This window comes from Electrona antarctica, assembly GCF_951216825.1.
Source record: "Electrona antarctica genome assembly, chromosome: 11".
NCBI classification, from domain to species: domain Eukaryota; kingdom Metazoa; phylum Chordata; class Actinopteri; order Myctophiformes; family Myctophidae; genus Electrona; species Electrona antarctica.
The window spans coordinates 12,931,832-12,945,773 of NC_136792.1; the positions used below are offsets into that span (position 1 = coordinate 12,931,832).

Here is a 13,942-nt window from a genome sequence, read left to right on the forward strand (position 1 = left end):
AATTTTTGGCTAACAGTATTTTTCTCACAGAGGATAATGAATTATTTATCATCATAGTCATTCAAGCATCTTTTGTTTTTACTATTTCATATTGTGTGTCTGTGTGCATTCATATCTTACCCTAAAAGTCCATGATTATGAATTCTTAATTCCTAGTAGTCCCAATTGCATAATTTTTTAATAAATTGCATCACAATCAAACAAATGCCCCACCACCCCTACAGCTAATCTGTTCTTCGATTGCAGTAGTTTGGGCGATGGAGTAGGTTAAGCATATCTGACAACACCAATAACACCACAAGGTCAGCACATGGTAAAGAGGGAAAACCACTGTATAGGCTACAAAAAGGCACCTTAACTATATGAATGATGTTCTATTCACACTTCCATATTCCATTCAAATCAGTAGGGAGGCCTCTAGTCCTATCAATTCAGAATTTCGACAAGAAAAGATCAAATTAATCCCTGTCATCATGCATCATGCATTACGGACGCACTCACCCGTGCCGCGCACGAACACACGCACACGCACACACACACACACACACACACACACACACAGAGAGAGAGAGAGAGAGAGAGAGAGAGCAGAGTGAGCAGACAGACATGCAAACAAGTAGGCTACGCGCACAACCAAAATGAAATAGTGGATTAATTCCACTATTACTAGTCGAGCCGCGAGCGCATATATTAGCCTATAAATGGCACAGAATTACCACCCAACAGATCAGTTGTCAAAAAGCTGAATATCAACTGCAACCATTCCACCTCCCAAAGTTACGTAGCCTACAAGCAATTAAACCACTTTAGGCTAATAGCCTACATTATGCACAATCTCAGAATTCCTGGTGAATGTAAATGCAACATATCTTATTTGTGCGACTGAGTATCTTGCATAAGTTGGGAGCATCATCATCATCATCATCAAAACAGGCAGACGATCTCGCTCTTTCTTACCTTCACGCCATAAGTTTGACTGAATCTCTGCTATTACAGGCACCCGGTGTTAATCCAACCGTGTCCACATTCAGCTTTCACCGTCTCCCGTTTGTTTTCTATACATGTTTGACACTTCTTAAATTATTGAGTTGATATTGCACGATCGGTGCGAGACACACGCAAAAAGAAAAAAGAAAAAGATCCGGCTGTTTACAAAAGCATATTCTTGGGTAGTAAAAAAAAAAAGATATAATATTTTCTGAATGTTTGCTGCTGAAAACTTCTGTTAAATTATTCCTTTCAATTCGTCCGTGACTTTGCGTCGTTAATATAGCTATACGCGCGTCGGAACTCTGGTAGAGAAGATTTCAGTCCGGACTCCTGGAAGAGCTTTTACGCACAACGGACGCACGGTGGATGTGTGGATGGTGGTTACCTTATGGTTCTGTTCTGACTGGCGGAGAGACTGAACACTCCGTGTGACTCTCTGGAAACGACCGGTGTTTGGAACGGAACGGATAGACGCGAAAATCAAGGCGGAGTTATCTGGTTAAACCTTGTTCAGGGGGTGTGCCTCTGCATGCGTGTGTGTGTGTGTGTGTGTGTGCCTCTGCATGTGTGTGTGTGTGTGTGTGTGTGTGTGTGTGTGTGTGTGTGTGTGTGTGTGTGTGTGTGTGTGTGTGTGTGTGTGTGTGCGCGCGCGTGCGTGCGTGTGCGTGTGTGTGTGTGACGGTGTGTGTGCGTGGGTGCGTGCGTTACTTACTGTCAATGTGGGCAGTTTTAAATCTAGCCTATTATACTTTTCAGTTGCTTAAATACTGAAAGAAACTGATCTGCTGCTGGAAGTGCAGGTATAGAAACTATTTTTTCTCACCCTCAGCTCTGAATAACATTAGCAGCAGTTGTGTTGCTGTTGCCTATAGAAGCCTATACATCACCATCATATTCCTACACTTCTCCATGCAAGTAAAGGAAATCTAGGCTTAACATAATTAAAGGTGCAGTGTATTTGTTAAAATAGCTCTATTTGTTCACAATGTTCAGTAACAGAGTTTTCAGGTCAGGACATCCATCCAAACAGGAGAGACACTGATTTGATTGAATACTAATAACAGTTTGCAACAAAAAAAAAGAAAGAAAAACAAAAACACTGTGGCACAGATTCATACAAATTAATGCTAAAGGATAATCCAAATAAGCCCTATCAGTATATTCAATTCATCAAGACATTTAAGACAAAGAATACTATACAGTTTAACTTTACAGTATATCGTTTGTGCCCTGAGTGAGGCATAACAGCAACAAACATAATTAGCCTACAGTATTGGAGGAAAGAGCTCAATGGTCCCAGAAAAGGAGAATACAAAATTAATAATAATCAATATTGTAGTAGCCTACTTTGGCACTTTGCTTGCTGAGGATGGAGTTCTCAGCAATTAAGCCTCAGGCAGGGCAAGTATGTGTTTGTTTGTTTGTTTGATCATTGTTATTGTGTTATTATTTGCCATGGGAATGTGCTGGTGGAATGACTGTGTTATCTCCTCAAGGGGGTTTAATGCAGTCACCTCAGTTTGTCTGTCCAACACTAACTAATCTTGCCAACTAGGCCGATCAGCATCATGTCTTGTGCACGCTATGCCAGCAGAGCGGCCAGGCAGGGACCTCAATTCCCGAATATTTTTCAAATCACTCAGATATGTAATTTTTGTGAATTGTGTACGCCAACTCAGCGTATGCAGTGTGGCTAGCGCCTTGGGTAATAAATTGTGCAGGGTAAGTGCTGAGAGCTGATACTCCACCTCAGCAATCCATCTCACAGGAATCTAGCGCATTGAAACAGGGATAGACTCCTACATTCTGGGCTGATACCGACAATAAGCCTAGAGCTCCGATCCACTTACTACAGCACTTTCTTAATCGTTGCTGAGCAATAGAGCGTCGCAGTCCCGCCTCCTACCATGGACCAGGAAATGATTCTCCGTTCATTTTCCTCATAGACATTTCAGAAAGTATTTATTTAAAGACGTTTACGCCGCGGACAAAGCCAACTCGAGTCGTGACAAATCATGACAACAAACACAATTTTTGTGCCGAACAAATAATTAGAAAGAAGAAAAAAACGGCAGGTTACAACACTTTTTTTGTTGTTTTTCTTCTTTGTAATTATTTGTTTGGTCCAAAATATTGTTTGTGTTGTCATGAGTTGTCATGACTCGAGTTGGCTTTGTCCGCGGCGTAACCGTCTTTAAATAAATATTTTAAGAAATGTCTCTGGGAAAAATGCATTGGGTTTCATTTCCTGGCTCAGGGTAGGAGGCGGGACTGCGACACTCTATAGGCCTATCTCACAGCATTTCCCCGCCCCCTTTTTACACCCCCTTTTGTTAATAGTGGTGTTATTTTTTTTTCGGTCCATAGGCTTCCATGTTAAAAGAGGTATTTTCACAAGCCACAAACTACCGTTTTGTAAAGGTAAGGTTTATTCTACTTATTTGAGTTGTTATACCATTGTGTTTTCTTCATATTATTATCGGTCTTTGACATTTTAACATTAGGAAATGTACTTAGATTCTCCAGAGAAAAAAAGTGGTAATGCCCAATGTTAAATGACACCACTATCTACCGGAAGTGGGCGTGGAAAGGGGGCTGTGAGATAGGCCTATTGTCCCTCTAGCCTATGGGATACACGCATAGCCTGGAAACCAGACGAATGTGCCACAGGTTAAAATAAAGAAAAGAATCACACCCGTGTGAACTGAGCTGTGCAACTATACTGTAATTGTTATAGTTACTGTACTGAACTTCTGTACTGTACTGTACTCCCCCCGCCCCCCCCCCCCTTTTCCCCTCACTGTATATATTTCTTTTCCCTTTTTACCTCCTTTATGATGAATTCCTGTTCTGTCTATAGAAGTGTCTATTTGTACGTCTCTAAATGTTTTGATGATTTGAACATGGTGGACCCTATTGGAAACAAGTGTAATGCTTAATTGGGTCGTCCACTCACAGTTAACAGCCTTTGTATTGAGTTTGTGCTTGAAATGTACTGTAATTCTGCAAACTGTTAATAAATTCTTCAATCAATCAATCAATGTACTGTACTGTACTGTACTGTACTGTACTGTACTGTACTGTACTGTACTGTACTGTACTGTACTGTACTGTACTGTACTGTACTGTACTGTACTGTACTGTACTGTACTCTGTGCTGTACTCTGTGCTGTACTCTGTGCTGTACTCTGTACTATAATGTACTTTGTACTGTACACTGTACTACTCGTGTACACTGTATTGTACTGTACTGTACTCTTACTCTATTGTACTGTACTGTACTCTTACTCTACTGCACTGTATTGTACCGTAAGCACTTGACCCGTCCTGTGAACCCAATCAGGCTGCAGGTCAGCTGCAGGTCATGCTAACTAATCTTGCCAACTAGGCCGATCAGCATCATGTCTTGTGCACGCTATGCCAGCAGAGCGGCCAGGCAGGGACCTCAATTCCCGAATATTTTTCAAATCACTCAGATATGTAATTTTTGTGAATTGTGTACGCCAACTCAGCGTATGCAGTGTGGCTAGCGCCTTGGGTAATAAATTGTGCAGGGTAAGTGCTGAGAGCTGATACTCCACCTCAGCAATCCATCTCACAGGAATCTAGCGCATTGAAACAGGGATAGACTCCTACATTCTGGGCTGATACCGACAATAAGCCTAGAGCTCCGATCCACTTACTACAGCACTTTCTTAATCGTTGCTGAGCAATAGAGCGTCGCAGTCCCGCCTCCTACCATGGACCAGGAAATGATTCTCCGTTCATTTTCCTCATAGACATTTCAGAAAGTATTTATTTAAAGACGTTTACGCCGCGGACAAAGCCAACTCGAGTCGTGACAAATCATGACAACAAACACAATTTTTGTGCCGAACAAATAATTAGAAAGAAGAAAAAAACGGCAGGTTACAACACTTTTTTTGTTGTTTTTCTTCTTTGTAATTATTTGTTTGGTCCAAAATATTGTTTGTGTTGTCATGAGTTGTCACGAGATGCACTGAGCTCTCAAAAATGGCAATAGGCTATTACTCTCATTTTTCTCTTTGTAAAATATGCATGTTTTAGAGGCCATTATTATATTATTGTCTCCACCAGGCCGAAGGCATGGGGAGAGAGTATGTTTTGCACTCTGTCCGTCCGTGTGTCCGTCCATCCGTGTGTGTGTGTCCGTCCGTTACCAGCTAATCTCCGCCAACGTTGGTCCGATCCATGCCAAACTTTGCACACACACTCCCTAGATGCCAATGATGAACCTCTGAACGGATTCGGTTTCCAGAACGGCCTGCTATAGCACCACCAGGAGGCCGACTTTTGCAAAACACATTTTTTGCCATTACTCCTCTAGATTTTGTCCAAAAATCCCGCAAATCGTTACACAGTATCTCTATAGTCATGTGCTCAAGACAGATCCAGTGGCGTTTCCAGGAATTACATTTTGGGCAGGCAAGATGTGTTAATTGTCGCCCCCCCCCCCCCCCCGCATACAATCAGTAGCACTAAAGGTTTTCAAAGAGATATACCTGCCAGACAGTAGGATACAAAGGCTGAAAGGCATGCATTTGCATTCGAATGCAACGGCCAGTCCGACTAATAGTTCTCAGGTCTTGTTTTTGTCCTCAGTTAATGGATTTTGGCCAGGCAGAAAATGGATTTGGACAGGCCCTCGCCTTATTATAGATACGCCACTGGACAGATCTGTCCATCCTAATTGGCTATACATTGCCTTTCAAAGTTTGCAGGACTGGCCCGGTTTGAACAAAAACCCTAAAATCATGAACAGCATGCAATTTACGTGAAATCTTTCACACACTTTCCTACTAGGCTGAGGAATATATCCCACCCTTTTCACATTGGCCTGATATAGCGCCACCAACAGGTGGATTTTTGCAAAACACATTTTTGGAACAAAATGCCTCAAATCATCCAATTGCCATCAAATACAGAACAAATGGCACCCTTTTCACATTGGCCTATTATAGCGCCACCAGGAGGCACAACCTGACCTGCCCTGGTGGAGACCTGTGCCCTGAGGGGCACTTTTTCTAGTTAGTAGTCTACTTTCTGTAGATAAATTACAACATTGTGTTGCATATTGTAGCTGAATTGCATGTCTATTCATCAGTAGACGCATTACTTTAAATAATATTTATGAATCACCTTTGAGAAAACTTATAGTATTAAGTATATTTCTAGCGTCTCCAAGAGGCTGGGTCAAATGTCCTCTTTTTGGGGATTCGGAATATGGTCACCCAAATCAACACAACACCATTTAGGACGCACACGACACGGCACACGAGGATGCACGCACGCAAGCAATAACTTTAAACCCCACAAAAACCAAAGGGCAGTCCTCCCACACCCATCAACATTTCTTACTGCTGTTCTTGTTTATATTCCATCCACACGTTGTGTCTGGGAGTCCTTGTTCTCACTCTGTGTCTGTCTATCTCCTTCTATCTCTCTGCAGGAACCTCCAGTCAATCACAAGTGTCTACTGCCAATCATCCAGTTGTCTGGTCAAACCTCAATTTCATTTAATTTCATTTCATTTTTTTTATTACAAAAAACTTGACTCCAAGACTCTGAGTGTGCAAATCGGGGGGTTGCCAAATTATTTTGGGGGGTCCCCAAATTATGAAAAAATAAATAAATAAAAATTGCAACGGAATGGCTGGTAAATGGAAATGAAGAGTTTACATAGTATACACAGAGTACATGCATAAACTTTCCCTAATGATTATATCTGGTTTCAGTATTTATTTATGATATATTTTCTCTATTATTAGGTTATTTATGCTATGCAGTCAGTTTGTATTGGGGGTTGGGAGGGGGGCGGGGCGGGGGTCCCGATACATGGCCAAAGCATTTCCGGGGGTCCCCAGCCAAAAACGTTGAGAACCCCTGCACTAAAGGTGGTTGCACACCGAAAAATCCGAAAAACGCAGCAGTGTGCCTTAAGTGTCCATTTGCTTCCATTTGTACACTCTCGGGCCATGTTTATGTTGTAACAATCAGAACAGAAGAATTGGCCTGGGTATCCCCATAGCGCAAGTGGTTCCCAAACTTCTCATGGCGAGACAAGTAAGAGACTAGTGAAAATAGCACATCTACAAGTGCACAACGGGTTGCTTCACGTCACGTTGGTAGCTTGTAGATCAGCTATTTTGGTCTGTGACCCACAAGGGGGGTATACGTTAGTCTGACATACCAATAGTCAGACATACGTTTATACGGTTAAGACTCGCCTGTGGTTCCGACATGCGTTGCCGGTTAAGGCACATATGTGGCAGGTTAAGAGTAAGACTCACCCGTGGCTCCGATATGCGTTGCATGCGGTTAGAGTTAGGTTAGGGGTTTGGGGTAGGGTGTCGGACTATTGCGTCTCGGACTGTTAGTACGTCGGAGGAAAGATATGCACCCGACCCACAAATGGGTCCCGACCCACTGTTTTGGAAACGTAAGTAACGTAAGTGCCCTAGGGCCTATAGGAATCATGAAAAGGGAACTGTTAAGGAATCGGAACGTTAAGAGGGAATCATTAAGGAAACCGAGTGAGGCAGTGTAGTGCCATAGGGTACGACCGCAGCCTGGTGCACTGGTGCTGTCCGTTATATGGCCTCTATTAACTCGCGTTGATGAGATAACGTTGGCAGAATACAAAATGAACCCCACAGCCCTCGGTTTACGGCGTCTTGTGCAATTACCTTGGCTCTCATGTCAAAACACACGCAACCTAAGGTGCCATAATAATACAGTGAGGACTCCAATTAGCTGTGTGCAGCACAATACAATTCACACCATGCACATGTGAATCCACAAAGGAATTCACACAAGGAATTAACATCTCTTTAATGGAGTCTGTAAGAGACAGGCCGTATAGTAACTGCTGGCAGTGACACTACAAATGTCTTCACATACAAAGTAAGTAAGTGACAGATGTGTTCCGCATAAGTCAAGGCACATGTGTAAACAAGTTCCATGGCTTTTGGCCAAATGAGGCACGAGTAGTGCCTGTTCAAAGTGCCTGTTATCTCTGCTTGCACTTTGCAGCTATATTTTTTGTAAAAAATGTCAGTCTGTTCAACTGAGATTTCAGATATGGTCCATACATTTTGTGTAGAGTCAAGAATGTATAAGACACATGGGTAAACAGTTACTAAACACAACAACAAGATCCACGGCTTTTGGCCAAACGAGGCATGAGCTATGCCTGTTCAAAGTTTTCATTTTTAAGCGATTGCTGTAGCGCCCCCCTTTGGCCAATTGGAGTAGAGTACGGTAGAGGGACCCTCTACGGACCCCCACACAGTAACTCTGTCATTTCTGAACCATTTTGGACGCGGGGTGGCTCGCCGGAACCGGGCCGGCCCTCTGGGTGCGTTCCTAGGGGTCTGGATGTTCCGGGGCCCCCCCGGGGACCCTCACACGGTAACGCTGTCATTTCGCGACCGTTTCGGACACGGGGCAGCTCGCCGGAACTGGGCCGGTGCCTGGTCACGTTCCGGGGACCCCCCGGGGACCCGCACAAGGAGTTACACCACTCTTTTTAGATTTTTAGATATTGGTCCAAAGTTTGTGTAAGGGTCACAGTTAGGGTTAGGTCCACACACCACATTTGTTCCTCGTGAGGAGACGAATTTCTCATGCTCATTCCTGGCCATTCTCTCCTGCTGTCCTGACGTGCATCGCTGCTGCTGCCTCCCTGCCTTGCTTATATGCTGCCCAAGAAGTTTTGCAAATCCCACCGCCTCCCCAGCATCCACCTGTAGGCTTTGTTTCTCGATGCCCCTATAGGACTCTTAATTCATTCCCTCTTAATTCTATTTGCCTTATAACTTAACAAAAATGTTCATACTACAGGGAATTAATAGAAACAGAGCCCTGACGCCAAATCATGCTTCATATATCTATGCTCAATTATGCTCAATAAATATATATTCTAAATTCATTCCAAGAGTTGTCTGACTGAACTAGGGTTCGTGCTTACTCTGCTTACTGATTATGCACTCGTAAGTCGCTCTGGGAAAGAGCAGCTGCTAAAAGCTTAAACTGTAAACTATGAACATCAGGAGCACACATCTCTCTCTGCCACATTACCAGACTCTCAGCTTTTTAGAATCAGCCGCTAACAGAATCAGCGCCATAGAGTGCATGCAAATTTGGGGCGAGATTAAGAAAAGGCTTAATCCCCCTCCAACACACCCTCTCATACATTACATTGAAAATAGAATTACACTAAATTCCCACCAGCAGCAGTATGCCGCTTCCACTTTTCTGATAAGGCAGTGAAGTTCCATGCATTGTCAAAAGGCACAGGGAAAGCAAAAAGACTGAGAAAAGTTCAACTTTGCCGCTGCCGCTGTGCAATGAGACAAAGCAGCAGCATGCCACAAGTGTGCTATGGTCTGAAATAATCGTGGACTTGATGTACACACGCACACACAAAGGTCCACAATACCTTCGGTTCGGGGGTGTTTCAGATGCCATTTTCACACCCATTTAGAGGCAAAACTTGGTATGTATAAATTTGGTGCCTCCTTTATCCCCAGGTAGTGTGGGGCACATGAGAGCTACGAGGCACCAAAATGTCCTGTATTTATTTAAGTTTGTTGGAGTGCTAGTTGAGGGATGAGAGGACATGACATGACACATGACAAGATAAGGCGGGCAGAGAGGGGGGGGGGGGGGGGGGGGGGGGGGGGAGGAGAGAGAGTGAGTGAAGAAAATTTCAAGTGTGCCAACTGCAGTGTTAAAGAGTTGCTGGCTAAATGAATTTGGATTGGAAAATATAAATCATGTAGAGGGGAAAGTTATCCAAGCAAAGGAGAGCGACTGTAGCATTGATGAACTGTGCCATTCCAATCCATTCTGCTCATTGGCTCCGGGCCGGCAGAGTCATTATCTGTCTCAGAGTATACATCATAGGGGAAATGGGAAGTTAACGATACACAAGGACTAACTTACTGTTAATTCCTGCACCTGTTCAGTGGTATCGTTTTATGGAAAACGTTCTTGAACTTTGTCCGTCACAGCTGAGCGACTCTTTGCTTTGTTTATATCGATGTTCCACCTGTTGTGTAGTTCTTCTCCAGAGCTCATTATTTTTATTAGACACTATGGTACCGTACTACACTGCGGTAGCATAGTGTCAAAGTCATAGTGTACACTTTTTTTTGGGGTGAACTGGAAGTCAGAGAAGGCAGTTGAAGCCGTCAATTAAATACAGTGTTTACAAATACGGAACTGGGAGGAAATTGATGCTATGAATCTGAAAATACCGCGCCGGCCCCCACGTTTCATTTGGCTCTCTTGACTTGACACTGATAGGAAAGACAAGGTGAGACGTGAGAGAGATGCCAAAGTGTCAAAACAAGGCGGGAAGAGGAGAATTATGGCCACGAGTGTGGAGCTGAGAGTCAGGTGATGCTGACATCTCCAAGGTGAACAGCAGGTAAGTGAATAGCTTAGTGGGACGATGAAAATAGTCACTCCGGAGATGACACGGCTCCATTCATTATGCCGGTCATTCCAAGTGCAGGTCAGTATTTAGGGCCGTAAGTCTATTTATATGCTGTTCGTGGCGATATAATTAGCATGATATGTCTATTTCAATCTACTTATCATTATTAAATTCAAGCACCGCTGTCTGTGTCCACTTCCGCATAGAGCAAAGCGCCTCCTCACAGCGCCACAACGCACGGACAGCCTCACGGAACCTAGCGCCGCACAGCCCTGTCCTCCAACCTCAATCTGCCCCGCATTACACACGCCAAACATTCTAACAATCATATTAATTAAATTAATTTGCGTCAAAAACAACTAATCTCCCCGGAAATCACGTGTCACCAGTGTCACCAGTGAAATGCATTTTGGGACGGCAACAGATTAATACTGGGACACAGTTTTCCGCGCAACATTCCCCTTGCACCTCCCCTTTTCCACACCGCCCCCAGGCAGGCATCAGACCTATACATCAGACCCACACGGGGAAAACAACTTGGACCTAGCCTACAGCTACTCTTGCGTCCGTCGACATAACTTCTTCTTTGGGGAAGCATCGCGGCCAACGCGGGGGTTGCGTGGCACAGGCACCTGAAAGCTAGCTCTGACAGTTGGACGGGGCATGTTCACGTGAACACACGCGCTGTTTCGACACAACACTGTCCGCTCCCTCCTCTACCACCTCCTTCTATCAGTAATGTGATCTATTACATCACATTACCCACACTGAACATCATTTGCTGTTCATATATTCAGAACGGGTAAGGACTAGTAGCTTATACATTATGCATACCTGACCAGCCCAGGTGCAGAATTTCTATATGCTGTTATTTTATTTGAATGTGTGTTATCCTACTGTAATCCTGAAGGATATACTTGCTTAGGTTATAGTTTCAGTCAGATGTATTGGAAATGAGACAGGAATTCCATTCAACTCTTTGTTGATCAAATATATTCCCTCCATGGCTCCATTACACTTCTACTACCACTACTACTACTTCTCTACCCGAACCTGTATTTGTGTTTAATCGTTACCACGATGCTCTCTCAGGATCATTAAACGTCTATCTCTATCTATTAAAGGTTCCATGACGGAAACCTGCCATATGGCTCACTGTTTTCAGTTAAAACCTTTTAACATGCACGTTAGAAGAACTATAAGACTTTTAATGCTTTGTAAAACCGGCATGTCATGAAACCATTAAACAAACTTGCCAGCTGTCATGTCATGTTTGATTGATTGATTGAAATATTTATTAACAGTTTGCAGAATTACAGCACAGTTCAAGCACAAACTCAATACAAAGACTGTTCACTGTGAGTGGACAACCCAATTAAGCATTACACTTGTTTACAAGAGGGTCCACCTTGTTCAATTCATCAAATGTTCATGTCTTCATATGAACTACTTGCATAGAAAGGATTCTAGCCGAATCTGGTTTCCACCACTGCTTTTACCCCTACTATTATAAACCTTTTTTTTCTTAGAAAAAGGCTGATGCACACCTCAAAAGGTGCGTAGGTGCGTAGACAGCTGTGTAGGACAAAGTGCATATATTCAAAAGTGGAAGAATAGTACTTGCACACTGTCAGGAACTTGCTTATTTATTTTATTGTTGAAGGCATTATTTTGTTACCTGGCCCTGAGGTCTGAATTAAATTGCAGGCTAAGTGTCCTGCCCCTACTGCTTGGAATTTGTAATGACATTATTGGATGCAGGCGCAGGTTTCAAGGATGTTTAATAAATCCAGGCAAAGGTACAAGGGAATAGGCAACACTCAAAGTTAGAAAGCAATAAACACTGACAAAAGCTATAAACGGCCGGGACCGTGTAGAGTGGCAGAGTGCAGGCAGAGTGCAGGCAAACAATACTGACTGAAGTGGAGTGGCAGAGGGGGTGATTATATAGGTGTGGACTAATGAGGAGCAGGTGTGTCTAGTTAGTAGGTTGGAGATGATGATCTCTGGAACGAGGGCATGGGCGTGGTGGTCCTGACAGAATTACTAGATTAAAACAAGAGAGCTGAAGGAAAACCGAGGACATAAATAAGTGAAAATGTGTCTCTCTTGGTTAGCAATCCTTAAAGGGCAAGACCGCTTTTTTGAGGTTTGAGTTGTATAGTATTAGTTACCATGGGGCGACTGTGGCTCAAGAGGTAGAGCAGGTTGTCCAATGATCCATGGGTTGGCGGTTTGAATCCCGGCTCCTCCTGTCTACATGTCGAAGTGTCCTTGGGCAAGACACTGAACCCCAAATTGCTCCCGATGTGCTGGTTGGTACCTTGCATGGCTTCTGCCGCAATCGGTGTATGAATGTGTGTGTGTGAATGGGTGAATGTAATGCACAATCTATGTAAAGCGCCTTGGATAAATGCACCATTTACCATAAAATCAAAAAATATTTGCTCCATTGATTAGAAATTGATAATTCAAATATGCCCCTCATTGACTTTCATTGTATGCTGAAAAAGCTCTCAAAAGCACATAAAATAAACAAAAACAAAGTTGATTCAGACAATTATAGAACATCACCAAACCCAGTTTTACACACACACACACACACACACACACACACACACACACACACACACACACACACACACACACACACACACACACACACACACACACACACACACACACACACACACACACACACACACACACACACACACACACACACACACACACACACACACACACACACACACACACACACACACACACACGGCATTGCCTGCAGTTATCGGCATAATTGCCTGTCATCAGGCCGCTGAGCAAGGCATCGTCCGTTTCAGTGTGACCTCCAGGTGAGCTCACAGGTGAGTAGAAATGTAGACAGTTGGTGGTCTGTCTGTGGTGGATCGCTGCAAGGTGTTTAAAAAAGTAAGTACAGTAAGTGAACTCCATTCATAAGACACCTTTCAAAACATATACCAGGGGTCGGCAACAGGCGACGTTAGCGACCATATTTACAATATGAAAACTGTCACTTAGACAATGTAGGTTACACACCGCTGGAATTAAACATGGAACCTGCAGGCAGCATTAGGTGAGTAATTCATTGTATATGTGTTGGACGTTCGTGGTTGTGCTAATGATAAACGGACAGGTGCTGCCAGTGGGATCCTCCTGCTGCTTAACGACGACACTGTTCTGTGACTAGGTGTACTAGTGTAGCTTTGCATCTGCCCGTGTGAAAGCAGCATAACGTCGTGTCAGCACCATATTTTTCCAGCAAAAAAAAAAGAAAAAAGTTGATTTATATTGGTCAAATAGACCCGAATTAGACCCGAATTAGACCGAATTAGACCCGAATTAGACCCGAGAAGGCGTGCGTGTATAATTAGACCCGTGAAGGCGCGCGTGCGCGCCTTCACGGGCGCACGCGCGCTGCGCGCGCGCACGCGCCAGACGGCCGGCCCGCGATGGAATGTCTGGGAATAA

The 13,942-nt window shown here is 43.7% G+C and overlaps 1 protein-coding gene across 3 annotated transcripts in view; it reads right to left on the reverse strand.

Moving 5' to 3' along the window:
- The window catches only part of drd2a (dopamine receptor D2a), a 205,444-nt gene that overhangs the window by 130,450 nt on the left and 61,052 nt on the right, over positions 1-13,942 (reverse strand). Inside the window, exon 1 of one of the 3 annotated variants that reach the window (XM_079515035.1) lies at positions 1,376-1,447. The exons of 1 other annotated variant lie outside the window; for it this stretch is intronic. The gene's annotated coding sequence lies outside the window, so the exon portion shown is untranslated. One more of the 3 variants, XM_079515034.1, reaches the window with a different exon arrangement.